Source organism: Orcinus orca, chromosome 2, assembly GCF_937001465.1.
Source record: "Orcinus orca chromosome 2, mOrcOrc1.1, whole genome shotgun sequence".
Taxonomy (NCBI): Eukaryota; Metazoa; Chordata; class Mammalia; order Artiodactyla; family Delphinidae; genus Orcinus; species Orcinus orca.
Genome location: NC_064560.1, coordinates 167,262,961 through 167,279,841, shown reverse-complemented (window position 1 = coordinate 167,279,841; position 16,881 = coordinate 167,262,961). Strand labels below are relative to the sequence as shown.

Genomic DNA, 16,881 nt, shown 5'->3' with positions numbered 1-16,881 from the left:
CACAGATTGAGAACCAGAGCAGAACTGGTCCTCCGAGGCAAGGGGGCGCCAGGGAGGTCCCTCTGCAGCAGGTGGGCTTTGCTGCCAGACTTACTGAAGCCTCTTCTTGCCAAGGTGTTTCTGGGAGGGGGCTGTCTCCTGCCTCTCTGACAGTGTTCTAGGACAGCCCACATTCTTCACTGTAGCTCTGGTCGCTTCTCCCCATCCCTGCTTTACCCCCAGCAGAAAACACTTTCCTGTTATTGAAGGCCTACTGTACTGAGGACTCTACATACATTGCTATTGGGTCATCACAATATACTTATGAAATAGTCGAGATTATCTCCATCTTAGAGGAGGAAACTAACTCAGAGAAGCCAAGAGCTCTTGTCACTGGCACCGCATGGCTGTGCACTTCCTCTGTGGGTTTGAGAAACCCAAGACTTAGGATCAGATTAGGTTCGGACTGGAGGACAGCAGCTCAGCTTCTCATCCAGAGTGGGGCAAGGCCAGCTGGATGAACCTCAGGTTCCTTTTCTTAGAAGACTCTGTGCTGCCTTGGACCTCTGAGAGCTCTCTGTCACTGTGGCATGTGACAAAAAGGGGGTGAGGGCTAGGAGGGAAGCAGCCATCAGACCTCACAGATCAGGCCTTGGCACACATATGGTCTGTGTGAGAATTAGAAAAGAGCACCCCCCTGGACGGATTATTTACAAAAAGATACCTTCAGGGGGCATTAGAAGTTGTAAAAATGTCCTTCCCTCTGGGCTGCAGAGCCCAGGGCCAAACCCAGGCTTGGTGTAGGGATTGGGGTTGCATTGCCTTCCTACTCCCTGCGCAGCCTTTCTGCAGGACCCAGGACCCGCCTGAGGGGCCTGTCTCAAGGCAGGGCCCTCTGCCACTGATTTCCCACAGTTCCACATACCAAAATCTCCAGGTTTTCTAGATGACATCCATTATTTTCCACCTTCCAATAGAAGAATCGAGATTGACTTCAGAAGGAAAATCTTATGTTTAATCTTTGTGGTATAAACCAAACTGTGGGCCTTGGACGTTCAGGCTCTGCCTTAGGTAGATTCCGTAACTTCCACAGGGCTCAGTTCTTCCATCTTGAAAATGGGGATAATAAAACTCATCTTGCAGGCCCGTTTCAATGAATGGACGGCACGGAACATTATGCTGGCATATAGTGGGTCTGCAATACCATGTTGACCGTGGCCCTCAGGTAGCTGGGACCTACAGGATACCCACAGTGGACATTGTACACGCAGTCCACACAACTCCTACAAGCTGGGAGCTGAGGGGTCCCGGCTGGTCCTCTCCTCGGGGCTCCTGCAGACACCTCAAACGCAGGCGCGGTGGCAGAAGCTGGGAGGGCCGAGGAGCTCTGCACTGCAGCCACCTGCGCCGCGGCCCGGACCGAGGGCGCGCTTCCAGGCGCCCGGGGCGCCGCCGACTGACGGCGGCGCGAGGCGGTGCGGTCGGCCGGGCAGCGGACCCGGCGGGGGAGCGGGGGAGCGGGCGAGCAAGGAGTTAAGCGGGGCCGGAGGCAGAGCGCTTGTCAGACGCGAGCATGTGCAGTTTGCACCGCATCCGTACTATGGGTGAGTGCCGCCGCCGCCGCCGCCGCCGCCGCCGGCTCCGTTCTGCCCGGGCAGCGGCGACAACAGCCCCCCGACCTCCGCACCGCCGCGGCGGCGGCCGACACACAATGCGGGACTAGGCGCCGCGCGGGAGGACCGGCGGCGTGGGGGAGGCAGGGCCGGCAACTCGCGGGGGGAGCCCGAGCGCCGGGCTTGGGGGCGGGGAGCAGGCGGCGCAGGAGAGCGCCCCGAGCACCGGCGCGGGAGGAGGAGCGGGAGCGAGCAGGGGAGACAGCGCTCCCGGCCGCACCTGCGCCCGGCAGGCGGCCGGCCCTGCCCTGCCCCTGCTCGCGGCCCCGGCCCCGGCCCCGCACCGGTAGGTGCCCCCGATGCCCGCAGAGAGGCCTTTCCGCCGCCGGGAGAGGTGGCCGCGCGGGGCGGGCAGCGCCGAGTGCGGGGGGGCGCGGGCGATGGTGCGGTGATGGGGAAGACCAGGCGACGGGGCTGGGGGCGCTGCCGGATCCCGCTTCCTCTTTGCTTTCGGTTTCGAAGCGGTGCCCCGGCTCGAGAGCGAGCCGCAAATTAGATGGTGCGCCCAGGCTTGGATTCCCTGAGGGGGATGGGCGCACAGGGGGGCGTGTTGGGGAAGGGGGTGCACCCTGGCAACTTTCACCGCCTGAAACAAAGGGGGCTTGGGGAGATGCGAGGGGAAGGGGTCAGCCGGGGATCTCCGGCAGCGGAAGGTTGACATCCCCTCTTCCTCCGGGCGGAGAGCATCCCCTAGGCCGCCTCAGGGGAGCGGAGGGGGCGTCAGGCTGGGTGGAAGCTAGAGAGGCTTGGGAGTGGGAACCACGGACCCTCCTGAGTTTGAGGCTGAGGACTTTTCTGAAGGGGAGGGAACCGTGCCAAGATGAACCCTCTCTCCAGGGTGCATAGAAAAACTAGGTGATGGTGGACTGCACACCTAGGCGTCCTCCCCTTCCCAGCCCCCTGGCTGCCAGCTCTCCATCTGCCCACCCTGATTCCGGTCCTCTGTGGGAGATGCGGGGCTGGGATGGGGACCATTACAGCAAGGGGAAGGCGATATTGGCCTCTTTCCCAGGTGTCTTCCTTTCCCTCTTTCTGTGCCCAGTCAGAAACTGATCCCCTTCCCTTCCTGCCCTGGACTATGTCTCCCTCTTTCTCCACAGTTTCCTTGGGGGGTATGTTTGTTTGTTTGCCTCAGGTACAGAGCTTAGGGTGGCAGGTTGTTCTGACGCCACTTCGAGCCCTCCCAGGAGGAAAAGAGCAGGACCCTGGGGAGCTGTGCCAGCATAACCTTGGGGGCTCAGCTCACCAATTCTCCTGCGTTCTCAGCACCCAGTAGCAAAGGAGCTGTTATTCTGGCCTTCAGACTTGGGTCATCAGGGGGCCTGGGTTTTTCTCTTTGCTGTAACCAGGAAGAGGGGTCAAGGGGAGGGCTGAAGAGCCTTCCCGGGGCAGGGATGGGGGATACAGTGTCTTTCTCTCTAGAAAACAAATGGGCCAGTTTCCAGGTCCCCAGTCCCCGACCTTGTGTCTCCAAGAACAAGGTGCCTCCAGCTCTGATCTGGCTTGCATGTGACCACCGGCTTCCATCCTGTGGCAGGACTGCCCATTGCCTTTCTTCCTCTTAGAAAAGACAGCCCTCTGAGAGTCGGATTTTCCCCCTGGTTGCAAGGCAGTGCTACATCTGCTTGCCTGTGGAGACAGAAGGCACTGGATTGTGTGTGTGTGTGTGTGTGTGTGTGGGGCGGGGGGGTTTGAACTGCTGGGTGACTCTCCTGTCTGCTCCTGTGACTGAACTAATGCTGTGAGTGGTTGGGCCAGAGGTGGGCCTCCCAGGACACCCTAGAGGAATGGAGGGGTGGGCTGAGATGAGGCTTGGCCTTTCTCCCCTAGGCTTTATATTTGGGGACAGAGTTGAGTAACTGGGGAGACAGTAGAGAGTGGGCCAACTTATTTATCTCATCCTTGGAGGGAAATTACAAGCTGATTTAGTGTTGACTTTGGTCACTTAAAGGTACAGAAGGGAGGGAGCAGTAAAGGATAGCAGGAAAAAATGAAGTCCCCTGAGCTATAGCTCTATATGGCCCTGGACCTTGTGGCTGAAGTCAGATGCAGGTGCTAGACCGGAGAGCACCACCCGCCCCACTTCTAGGGCCCTTTCCCCTCTAAATGGGCAGGGTTGATTATGGCTCAGTTCCCCTTTGGGTTAATCCCCAAGCTATTCTGAGCTGAGGATAATGGTATAGAGGCCTGACCTCCCCACCTCCAGTGGTGAGAGAGGGGCTTTTCCATGGACTGTTACTCAAATGTACTGACCATAGATGGGAAAATGATACTCCCTCCGACTCCCCCTTTTAAAGTGATGAGGCATGAGTTTTTACATTTATAAAGTGACTTAAGTGCCCTGGGTTCTTGAATGAAAGATGTTAAATGAGTTAGGGAGCCTTATACTGTGTTTAATTTCACTTGTATCAGATTCACATACTGTTTCTAAAGGGAAAGGTGTCATTTTGCAGGAAAGGGCTACATTACAGCATTTGTGATAGGGAAAGCTCAATGTTGGTTTTAAAAGTGTAAGTTTTTAATCAGAAAGGCGCTTATGGGCAGCAAGTGCTTTTCTGTCTGCCTCTGCTCTCTGGATACCTTCAGGTTACTTCCTAGTAGGGTTTTTTCTAGTAGATGGTGTCCAGCCTGGATGTCGGTGACAGTCACCCTCCAAGCTCTCAGAAGGGTCTCTGATGATGTTGGGGACGCTGATGTTATAAATTGAGACCTGGGTAAGGGCAGTAAAGTGAAGCCACTTGACCTTATCAGCAGCCGTATCAGATCTGGCTGTCCTTGAGGGAAGGGAAATCTAACCCTGGCACAGCCTGACTGTTTTCAAATTTGTATCTCTTTACTTTCCTCCGCACTCCTCCCCCACCCCCAATTTACAGACAAGGTGGTTTGGGTTATTTTTTTATTTTTACTTTTTGTTCCAGGAACATTCCTTTTAAGGTGTGGATAATTTCTGACTTGTCAAACTCTCAGCTCCCTTTGTGGCAACACCTGGCTAAGGAGGGAATGTCGGAAGGGATACTGATGCTCTGAGCAAGAAGAAACTCAGCCTTACTGACCAGGTGTTCTGCTTCCTCCATCACCACCTCTCAGAAGTCAGAGGCTTTGTATTTGAAAAGTAAAGTCTAAGCTGATTTCTGGGGAAGGGCTGGGAGGTGCTACTTTTGACTGTGGCTTCCATGGAGGGAAACTGAGTCACACTAAGAGTTAGCACACTGGCTGTGGTGTGTGTGAATGTCTGTGTTGGGGAAGTTTTCCTTTCCTGGGATTTAAGAATGTTTACCGTTAAGTACCGGAGGAGATCCACTGGTTACACTTTTTCATCATGAGATAAAGATGCACTGAGAGAATTTAGGTACCTATGTGTTTGATTTCAAATGTACATTTGCCTCAGACTTTGAGCTGTGGGATGTGTCATGCTGCTGTGATTCAAGGAAAAGGAAGGGGTTTTCACCCCTGCAACTCACAGCCATAGATAGAACTGAGGCTGAATAAGGAATCTATCCCATTCTCTGTCCCATTCCCAGATGAAAAAGAGAATCTGCTCCCTTCCCTTTGCTCACATCCATCCTGCAGGTGTGAACTCCCACTCTGCTTCGCCCTAAGGCTGTCCTCAATGTTCATTTTAACATCAGTTCCTTTATGTATAGATTTGGTGGGGTCGAGGTCACAGAGTGAGTGCTATTGGCCCCCTGGTCCCTTAGAGGATGGTTCTGAAAGGTAACTTTCCACCCTCCCCGGATGTTGGTGCTTCTGCCTTTGGGGTCGGTCACCATCAAGTCTGGCAATTTGAGGAGTAACCAAAGTCATTGCCAATTCCTGTTTCTGAACATCCAGCTCCCCATGGTTCTTTACTCTGCTTGCTCCCCAACAGGGAGTTTGATACCCTTTGAGGGCTCTTGGCTCTCAGTGTGGCTGGTATTATAGAGGGACAGCATCCTTGGAATTAGGGCAGACAGTCTACATGGGCAAGACTTAGGTCCTCAGATCGCTCCTTTTTGCTGCTCACTCTGGAAGCATGGCAGTTAAAACAAAGTAAGACTTGCATTGTTAAATCCTAACTTACCATAGGGAGATCTAATAAATCGGGGGCGTAATTGGAGAGGGCTCTTTCTGCCATTCCTTTCCACGTCAGAAGCCCTGCATTCAGGACACACTGGATTAGCCATTTCTGACTGCTTTCGTAGTTGGACTTGAATGACGAAGGCCTTCTAGCTGGTTCATTCATTTGTTGTTTCCTTTCAATTTTTTTTTTTTTTTTTTTTTTTTGCGGTACGCGGGCCTCTCACCGCTGTGGCCTCTCCCGCTGTGGAGCACAGGCTCCGGACGCGCAGGCTCAGCGGCCATGGCTCACGGGCCCAGCCGCTCCGCGGCATGTGGGATCTTCCCAGACCAGGGCACGAACCCGTGTCCCCTGCATCGGCAGGCGGACTCTCAGCCACTGCGCCACCAGGGAAGCCCTCCTTTCAGTTTTTAAGAGGCACTCCTGTCACGTGAGTTTCTGGAATGGTCCGTTTTCATCAGAAAGGTCACTTACCCTGAGTTTTCCTAAGGCCTTGACACCAGCCCCGAGCTAGGGATGCCAGCCAAGAAGGAGATTGAAGGACCACAAAGAGAGGATTCTTTTCTGGAGTTCTGGAGTTCTTTGGAGCAACGGTGGGGACCACTGCCAGCCCCCATCTTCTTTTCCATAGCTGTCCTTGGCCAGACTCCATTTAGTCTTCAGTCCCTAGGACCCACACCCCGCCTCATTCCCGATCAAAAAAGCCTTTCTAAAGCCAGGAATAAGGCAGCCAGGTCAGTGGTCTTACTTTCATCTACCTTCTGAAAGCAAATACGGACGAGAAATATTGTCACCAGTGGGAAACAGAAGCAGCGGCTCCAGACTTTCATTTTGTAATTGTGTTTTTGCGCCACAAACAAGGAGATGACCTTCCTATGCTGATCTGTAGATGCCTTAAAGCTTTCATATAGCCTGCCCAGTTTCCAGCACATGGCGAGTACCTATTACATCATCAGCTGTGGTACTTGGATATGATCAGAGACCCAGATTTCTAGGCTGTTGGGCAATGCTGTTGTTTGTGCAGGAGCTGATGGTTGGCGAAGGCTTCCGGAATTAGGAAATCTGGGATCCCTCCCTGACTCACTCGTGTGACCTTGGACAGCCCATGTCAGCCCTCTGGGATTTAATTCCACACAGGGAGCTTCAGCTGGCTTCAGTGAACATAGCAATAATAATGACGACAGCCACTGTTTATTGAATACTTACTATATGCCAGGCATTGGGCTAAGCACTCGATAAAGGATAAAGTCACTGCCCATGTCACACAGCTAGCAAGAGTCCAAATTGGGATTTAAACTGAGATCTGTCTGATGCTACTGTGTTCAGTAGCCTTGGATAGCATGGTGGAACAAACGCTGGGGAGGAAGTAAAGTGGAGGTGGTGTTAGTTAAAGTATAGGAAGGAGAGCTGGTGTGGATTAAACACAGCTACTTAAAAGGAGATGAAAATTGAGATTCTTCTTTGAAAAACAATATCCTGACGAATGTTTGGGAAGAGAGGGGTCGGTACCCTGCACTGGGGAAGCAGACCAGATGGCCTGGGATTTGCTGTAAGAGGACCAGACTTCTGCTTGGCATAGGGATATGTCTCATAAACCCCATTTCATTTGGATGCCAGATTTTTCTCTTGCTTGATAGGCTGTCTGGGCAGCATTTTGCCTTCTGTCACCCTCCTTCCACTAGTCATAGTAGTTCGTCTTAGCAGATTCTTGACTCCGGGCCTCGTCCTCCAACCTAGTTTCTGGGCCTTCCCCTGCCCGTCATTATGGTCCAGCTGTGGAGACCCTGATTATGACTCCTGGTCCCAGGTATACTCTGCAAAGTACGGTAAGCATTGGACCATCCTGTTCTTCTGAGGAAGTACTTGTGGCTGCTGATTACTCCATTCAAAGGTGACCGGCCAGTTCATCGGGATGGTCCTCAACTCTTTTATCCTTGTTCGTTCTAGGCAAGTTAACTCTGGGGCTTTCCTACCACTTTGAGGTGTTTGTGGAAGAGGAATGAAGATTGAGGTGGTGGCCTGCGGGAGGGGAGCTGACCTCCTTTGAGAGTTACCATGACGGTGTATAATGGAGCGTTGTGCTGGGGTCTGGGGACTTTGTTTGGTTCTTGTCTCAGCTCATGTGACATGAGTTCGTTTCCTTGTCTGTAGAATGAGAATGTTGGAAGAGATATTCTCTAACACCTCCTCCAGCAGTCATGCTTGGGTCATCTAGTAGAATCTGGATACTTTGGTTTTTTCTCAAATGATAACTCAGCTGGTCTGGAGTTGGAGGAAGTCACAGCTGGGAGAGCAGAGGTGGGGTTGAAGGAGAAAGAAGCCAAATTGGAAGTTAGGGGACTAAGATACAGTTGGAGCAAGTCCCTTCTTGGGAAGGGGGACTAGGTTGGATCATTTCTCGTTTGTTTAAATGGGGCAGCCGAGGGGTGGCGTCTGTTCACCCTTATACACGCCATCTCCTAAATGATGAGGTACACCCCTTGTATCTTGTCTTAAAACTTCAACTTCACCCCACCCCCGTCCTTCCGCTTTCCCCAAGTGAAGGCAGCAGGGAAGTTGTGCCTTGGTGTATGTCTTAGAGTCTGCACTTACATGTGGCTGATGCCAGGGCCTGGGTCAGTCCAGGATCCTCCAGGGCTCCGGGACCGGAGGACTTGGGCTGATGCCTTCCGAATGACTCAGAGTCAATGAGAACGTATCTCCCTCTGCTGCCCTAGCTCCACTTAAAAGAGCGAGATCATACTATGAGCTCAGCCTAGGAACTCAGGGAGTCACAGCTTTTCTGTTCGTGAAATTGGGCCGCCTTGATTTCCCTTTGCGCAAGCCATTTGTCCGAGGATTCTGTTCTCCATCGGTACATCTTCTGTTTTAATTTCATCGTATTCAAGGTTGGGGAGCAAATGAGTTCCCATTGAACCCACCAAACCCATCTTTTCTGTCCATACCTGCCTTGCTTTATTCCTGAGTTCCTTATTGCCCTATAGCAGTGATTTCTAATGGTGGTTACCATACCACTGGGAATATTGAGAGATGATTTTAGTTGGTAAAGGGACAAACATTTCATTTCAATAGCTATGTTTCTAATGAATGTAAAGAAACATGACTCATTGGGATGACTTAACTCACTAACACGACTTAATTGTGTCTCCTGCTGGACCTTTATGTTGATTTAGTGGGATTAATTGTTTCCCTGCCGTGGGAGGAAAACTCAATCAGGCCCCATAACTTTCTGGGTCATTCGTAGGCGGTAGGAGGTCCTGTGGTCACTTTAAGTCACAAACGGTCTCAATTCAGTACTTAATACATCCAGTCCTTTGTCACTGGCCTGAGAGGGACAGGAAAGGGCTTACTTGGCCAGCACTGTTGTCTGCCAGCTCCCAGCTTCCCGGGCTTGGCAGGTACTTAATGCTGAGTCTCTTCTTGTGGCCACGTTCATGGGTTTCTCAGACACTCTTCCCCCACATTTGCTGGGACCATTTACTCCTGGTTGTCTTGAAAAGAGCAAATTATCCACTATTCTAGATCACTGTTCTCTCCTCAGCCCCTAAAATCCGCGATTCACCTCCAGCCCCTTCCGGCTAAGGTCCTTCTGTCTGTCCGAGTGGCCCTCCTGGACAAGACCTGCTCTGATCTCTTGCCAGCCCTCACTTGCTTGTGGCCCACTTTAGCCCAAGGAGACAATCACACATCCTCTGGCACAGTGAACCTGGGAATGCAGGCCCATCCCCCAGCTCAGCCGGCTCCCTTGGCTCCGCCCACAGCAGATGGCCAGCTTTTGTCTCACACCTTGTGTGTCTCAGGTATAGTCAGATGCCAGTCCACCCTGTCCTTTCAGTTGCAAGGTCAGATATCAGATTTCCTGGGTGGTTCTTTTGGAGGCCCTCTTACCAGCTTGGGAGCGTCCTACCTGTTGTATTCACTGCCTTAGTTAACACTTTTGATGGACCCTCTTGTTATGTATCATCAAAACCACAGCTGTCACTAGAAGCCCAGGATTTCATGGATATTATAGCTTAGGATAAGGCTACAGTACCTATATAACTACAAATTTAACTTAAATTAACAACAACTAACATTTATTGAATACTTAAAATGAATGCCAGGTACTGTTTTCAGGACAGTAAACACTCTTTCATGTAACTCTTACAAGGGAGGTACTTCTCTATTCCTATTTTACAAATGAGTAAACTGAGGCAAAGAGAGATTAAGCAGCTTGTCCAAGGTCACACAGTTGGCATCAGAGCCCGGATTCAGATGGAAAGAATCTGACCCCAGAGTGGGCTCATTTAAATAGCCATGCTCTGCCTCTTCCTAGAGGGTTGTGGGCAGCCATAAATCATGAAGGCAGAACTCAAATGATTGGGAAATGCGGCCTTAGGACATAATTGTAAGTTCTTCACTCTGGCATTTAAGCTCTCTATGCATTGCCTTTACCTGCTTTTCTAACTGCTCGTTCTGTGCCCTTCACCAGAGCCTAACCCACATGCCCAACTCACCCGCCATGCACCCGCCCGCCCCGCCCCATACCTCATTATTTCCCTGCCAGGAGGTCCCTCCCCTGCTTTGCTGCCTCCCCAAATTACAGTCCTTGTAGAAGTCGGAACCCATCTTTGCTGCAAAGGTGTGTTTGACCAAAACCACTTCCTCTGGGATCTTTTACAACTCTTTTCATTTCCTCACTAAATTGGCAATTATTATGTGCTTTTATGCAGAGAGCAGTGAAGAGCAGTTTTAGCACACCTGAGTCTGATCTCTCTGTGCCACTCACTTCCTGTTTCTAACTTGTGCAAGGCCTTTGCCCTCTCTGAACTTCGGTTTCATCATTTTTAAAGTGTGGGTGTGGATTAGCCCTTTTCAGATTCCAATATTCAATGATTTTTGGTCACCTTCCAGTCTCCTCTAACCTTTCAGCTCTTGAGGGCTGGACCCGTGTCTAGTATGTCTCAGTACAGCCCAGGACTCTGTACAGGCTTTTACACACACACAGTATATAACAATGTCAGTTGGTTGGTTGGCTGGTGGGAAATGCTTTAAGTTTGCTCTGGGCTTGACCGACTTTTAGAAATCGCCTTCCTCTGGGTGATCACTGCTGAGGACCGTTGCAGCTCTCTTTTCTGTACAAGTTTATAACAAAAGTTTTGGGTCCAATCTGCCGCCTTTTTTCTTTAAGAGACGTAATGTAATGCTATTCAGGCCCACACTTTTTTATCTGCAGTTTCAAAATTCAAAACATTCTAAAACCAAAAGGCTTTTCTTTAACTCGTGTGATGACAAATCCTGACCTGGACGAACATGAGGCCACCGGCAGTCTCTTTACTAGGCAGAGTGTGAATATTCATAGATCTGGCTGCAGAAATGTGCATGTGTTTGGGGGTGCTGCCCCCAGACCCTGCTGTGGGGATTATGTAATCTACTGGATGTGCTCTACATTACCTTTAAAAAAAGAATCTAAACAATTCTGAATGCCAAGGGTTTGGGACCAGAGATTGTGGTTCTGTGCGGTATTTCTTCAGAGATGCTATTGGCAGTAAGTGGTGGATAGGTCCTTGGGATGCGGGACTGTGCTAACATCACAGACCCTCACGTGACCTCGCCTCCTTGGCCTTGCTCTAATCTTGGCCCTGGTTCCAGTATGATAGCCCACGCCTTGGTTTTCCAATCTGTTTTTTTAAATATTGCATTATGATATAATTTATCTTGATTAGTAAGTCTTTCTTGGCACCTCCTTAAGTTTTGTGCTGAGGCAAGTGTGACTTCTCCCTCACCCTAGTCCCAGCCCTGCTTGACTCCTAAACCAAGAAGGCTTCCCTGTTGCTGCTGTGGCATCTCAGGGATGAACTGATGTGTCCTCAGGGTGGGAGTGACTGCTGGGTGCATGTACGTCACTTTAATCCTGGGATTGGGGGTGGGGGGAAGGGCCCTGTTGGCCCCCTGGCTGAGTCAGCTCTGCAGAGGGACTTGTAAACTCGTTCCTAGATGCATGTCCTACATCTGGGTGTTTCTTCAGAGCCCAAGTGAGCCAGGTTCCTCTACTTCCTTCTGGGAAGGGATGCAGTAACTCATTTGAGAGTCAATCTGCTTGTTAATCCCTACGGCTGCTTCAACCTGACATTTTAAAATTAAAAACAGGAAAAGAAAAGATACACACACACACACACATACAAGTGTTCCTGGGAGAACATGAGAACAACAGAAGAATGTACAGTGGTGGAATCTAAAGTGTTCTATTGTGTTTTCTTCATTTTTTTTGATGAGGAAACCAAGAGGAGAGGTAATAGAGTTGTGAGGGTTAGTGGAAGAGCCAGGCTCAGAAAGCCCTGTTTCCAGGTCTCCCATTAGCATCCAAGCCAGCAGGCTGTGCTGTTCCTTTTTTCCCAGTCCCCAGGTGTCCTCAGATGGGGAGGACACATGAATCAGTTAGCTATCCCATCTTGATTGAAGGACACTTTTTTTTAACCTTTCATCCCTATTTGGCAGTGACGGGCATGCCTATGGGAATTTAGGCCACCTTTCCCCTCCCATTAAATAACCAGCCCCTCTCAGATTCGGAGCCCTAAGTATTTCTGGCCTGCCTTTTTAACCTATTACATACTGTTTACTCATCTTCTCATGCATTAAGAAGAGATTCCCCAGACCAAGCCTGGCACCTAGTTCTCTGACTTCTTCTAAACACATCACTGCCTCCAGATAGTCAAGCATTTGTCATTTCCCTGGGCCCTGCAGATGACGTGTGGTCTTCTACCTATTGTCATTACGTGCTGGAAAATGCTGAGGTATAGTATAATTTAAATTAATCGTGGAGATGAAATTTCCCAAAGGTCCCCAACTGAATAGTTGTCTTAAGCCCCATGGGTTGACCACGTCGTGTACCCATCGTTCAGGAACTTCATGTCAATATCTGTGAAAGACCATTGAATTTACTCTGTGGGATTGATCGTGTGAAGCCACCCTGATTCTACTCACCCCTCCATTGCCCTCAGCACTGCAGTTTCCCTTGCATCCCACAATCTGGGATGGTGCCCCTTTTTATTAGAACAATTATTTGTAATGCCTCCTAATTACCCCGAATAAAATTCATAGATAATATGACATACCTGTATACGTAAATTAAAAAAAAATCCATATGCCTAAACTGTATTAAGAGAAATAAAGGAAAAGTTAATTATAATACAATATCACATATTCCAGTATGTAATTGTTTGGGCACGACAACAGAAAACAGAAGGAAGGAGTCAGATGCTTGAACCTGTACATAGAATCACTGAGAATGTAACAGCTGCAAATGCCCACAAGATACAGGTGTGTTGTGTGGGTGACTCAAATACCAGGAGAGGTGACGCTGAGGCTTTTTCCCAGCTGGTGGACCACTCTTGGTAAAGTTCCAAACACACAGTACAGTATCCCCTCGACTTGTACTCCGGTGGCATTCCTGGACAAGTCAGTATATGTTAAAACCATGCAAAAATCCTCTGTTTATTTCAGAAAGGGAGTTTTGTTCTAGATGCCGATAATTATGAATGGGCTTTTCACCTCTGTGAATGCCTAGTGGAATGTTCTAAAGTTATCTGTGTGGGGGGGTTCTTTTGTGGGTTGTTGTGGGAACTGCAGGGTGTCTGGCATTCCAGGTCCCCACTGATAAGTACCTGTGGTACTCCCCACCCACCATGGTGCTGACAGAAGGCCCTTACCCCCGCCATCCCAGGGGTGGCCCCATTGAGAACAACTGGTCTGGAAGAAGGACCAGGACCAGGAACTGGGAGATCTGTGTTCTGGGTCTGGGCCACAGCACCTTAGTACTTGTATGACCTTCACTCTGGCTACCTGGGTCTCCTCTCTGTAAAGGGATTATTATTATTATTTTGTTTATTTATTTATTTATTTATTTGCGGTATGCGGGCCTCTCACTGTTGTGGCCTCTCCCATTGAGGAGCACAGGCTCCGGACGCGCAGGCTCAGCGGCCATGGCTCACGGGCCCAGCCGCTCCGTGGCATGTGGGATTCTCCCGGACCGGGGCACAAACCCGCGTCCCCTGCATCGGCAGGCGGACTCTCAACCACTGCGCCACCAGGGAAGCCCCTGTAAAGGGATTATAATGACACACGTGTCCTTGGCCTTTGGGATTGTGGCTTGCTGTGCTCTCCCCATGACCTCAGGACAGCCCAGAGCAGCCATGTGTGCCCCACAATGTATGTCCCAGCCACAAGCTCTCCGTCGCTGTGTGTGTCTTTTATTTTTTTCTTGGCCTTGAAACATCCTTAGGTCTCTCTTACCTGGGAAAGAAGGAAGGAGAAAGGGAGAAGGGATGCCTCCCCCTGCCCCCATCTCTACATCTCCAGCAGATTTTCTCTCTCCTTTCCTTCACGAGTAAATTTCTCAAAAGAGTCATCTGTCCACACTGTCTCAGTCACCTCCCTCTGCAGTCACACCTCCTTCTTAAATGGTCCCCAGGGACCTCTTTCTGCTAAACCTCCTCGGTCCCTGTCTGGCTTGCCTCTGCCGTTGACTGTGACCCCTGACACTCTCCTGCCCCCACTTCCCTGGCGGGGCCCCTTCCTGGTGTCCTCCTCCCTCCCTGGCCTTTCCACAGGCCCCTTCACAGTACCTCCTCCTCTGCCGGCCCCAGATGTCACCCCTTGCACCTTCTCCCCAGAGGGTCCTCCCCTCTGCTGCTCCATCCAGCGGGGGTCCCAGACCTGCCTCCAGCCTAGAGTCCTGTGGTCATCTCACACTTAGAGCATCTGAAATGCAGTTCATTGTGGGTCACCTCCGATGCACATCTTTGCCGGCATCCTCTTCTCTCAGGGAATGAGCCCGCTATTGCCCAAGTCAGAAGTATGGATGCCATTCTCTCTCTGTCTCTCCCCCTCTCTCTCCCCCACTCCCTCTCTCTCTCCCTCTCCTCCCCCACCCACAATAAATCTCTCCTGTCAGTCCTGCTTTTCTTTTTTTTTTTTTTTTTTTTTTTTTTTTTGCGGTACACGGGCCTCTCACTGTTGTGGCCTCTCCCGTTGCGGAGCACAGGCTCCGGACGCGCGGGCTCAGCGGCCATGGCTCACGGGCCCAGCCGCTCCGTGGCATGTGGGATCTTCCCGGACCGGGGCACGAACCCGCGTCCCCTGCATCGGCAGGCGGACTCTCAACCACTGCACCACCAGGGAAGCCCAGTCCTGCTTTCTTAATAGCTCTGGAGTCTTCGCTAATTCGCGGTGGCTGCTTGACCCCTGTTGGCATTTAGGATTGCGACCTCTACTTACTGTTTGGCTGGATTAAGATCTTCAGAGGCTCTCAGCACTGACAGGCTTAGGGTCCCCTAGGTAATTAAAAATAAGTTAATATAATTCTAAATTATAATATAAAATCATGTACTTAGAAACAACATTTATTTGTGCGCTGAAGCCACAGTAGCTTCTTTCTGATTCTCACTCATTTTCTCTTCTTTAGAATAACTTCCTCTGGTGTCCCGTCGTGGCTGGTGCCCTCAGTGTGTGGCTAGTGGGCCAATCCAGGATCACTTAGAAAGTCAGCCACCTGTGGCCCGAGCTTGGCCCTTGGCCTCTTGGGTCTTTGCGTGTACCTGGTGGCATGACATAGATCCTGGGTAATTGTTTAAGGAGCGTGTGAAGGAATGCGTGAATAATGAGATAAACTTGAAGTAGGTTCATTTAAGTAAAAGGCACTGTCAGAATGGAGGCTATTATTATTTGTAGGCTTCTGCTATTTGACGCTACAGTAGAATTTCCACTGTCGTGCTTCAGCTTTCATACTCCAACCCACTTAGCATTGAGTAGTCTGTACATAAAAGATGCATATAAGGATTTCTGAATTAATAAATAAATGAAGTTGTGCAATGAGATGGTTTGCTCGATTCCCTTTCCTGCAGTGAGGCTGCTTAAAGAGACTCCATCAGCTGCCTCTTGTTTAAAGAGGTGCATTATTTAAAGTGGCTACCCCTCCTCATAGTACCTGGGGAGGGAGGCTGTGCTTGTGTGTGGGGAGGGGAGGGGAGGGCAGGGGGTTTACTTTGGAGTTAGGTGGTGGTGATGGTGGTGGGGTGTGGGAAACAGAGCATCTACCCTAGAAAGCCTGCATGAGATCTCAGAAGGGATGAACGTGGTCTAAAGGCCTAAAGTCAGACAGAATGAATAGGACTGACCACAAATTTGCGGGGGTGGGGGTGGGGCGGGGGTGGAAATGAAATACCATGAAACACCTAGAAGGCTGTGGCTTAAAAAATATAACCTGACTCGTTAGTATGGGCTTGTGGACAAAACAGGTGTCAGAACACCTCCAGAAAATATTAACTACATATAAGAGTAGATGCAAAAGGTTAACCAGTTCTGTCCTGTGGTACTGATAGGGCGGCCTCCTGGAAGATTGCTGATCTTGGGTAGAGGAAGGAGTAAATAGGTGGAGAAGTAAGAAAAGGGGAGGGCCCCATTGGAGAGGAAATGTGTCTGTGAGGGACATTGTGACAGGGCTGGAGTTTTGGGGCTGGTGTAGATACATGAGGACAAATGTCCTCCCTGGATTCACCCTCCATGTCTGCTCCACCCCACCCCACCCTGTCTAATGGAAGGGACCCCTTGGTTGTTGTTTTTTTCTCCAAACTTTTTGTTTTAAGTCCTTATTGAATTTGTTACAATATTACTTCTGTTTTATGTTTTGTTTTTTTGGCCACGAGGCATGTGAGATCTTAGCTCCCCAACCAGGGATCAAACCACACCCACTGCATTGGAAGACAAAAAGTCCCAACCACTGGACCGCCAGGGAAGTCCCTCTCCAAACTTTTTATTTGGAAGTAATTTCAAACTTACAGAAAAGTTGCCAGAATAGTACAGAACACGCATATACTTTTTATCCAGATCCAGTATTTTTTAACATTTTGCCTCATTTGCTTTATCATTTATGTTTTCTCTCTCTCTCTCTTTCTCCCTCTTTTTCCTGAACCTTTATTTTTTTTTAATTTATTTATTTTTGACTGCGTTGGGTGTTCGTTGCTGCGCATGGGCTTTCTCTAGTTGCGGCGAGTGGGGGCTACTCTTTGTTGTGGAGCGCAGGCTTCTCATTGCGGTGGCTTCTCTTGTTGTGGAGCATGGGCTCGAGGCATGTGGGCTCAGCAGTTGTGGCACTCAGGCTCAGTAGTTGTGGCTCTCGGACTCTAGAGCGCAGGC

The 16,881-nt window shown here is 50.2% G+C and overlaps 1 protein-coding gene across 5 annotated transcripts in view; it reads left to right on the top strand.

The window, feature by feature from the left end:
* The first annotated feature begins 1,378 nt into the window (after positions 1-1,378).
* Positions 1,379-16,881, top strand: part of TMEM229B (transmembrane protein 229B) — a 40,447-nt gene continuing 24,944 nt past the window's right edge. The window contains exons 1-2 of one of the 5 annotated variants that reach the window (XM_049706421.1): positions 1,686-1,938; positions 4,571-4,708. The gene's annotated coding sequence lies outside the window, so the exon portion shown is untranslated. Of the gene's footprint in view, positions 1,584-1,685; positions 1,939-4,570; positions 4,709-16,881 lie in introns of those variants that run through there. The other 4 variants (XM_049706420.1, XM_049706419.1, XM_033429979.2 and 1 more) reach the window with 4 other exon arrangements.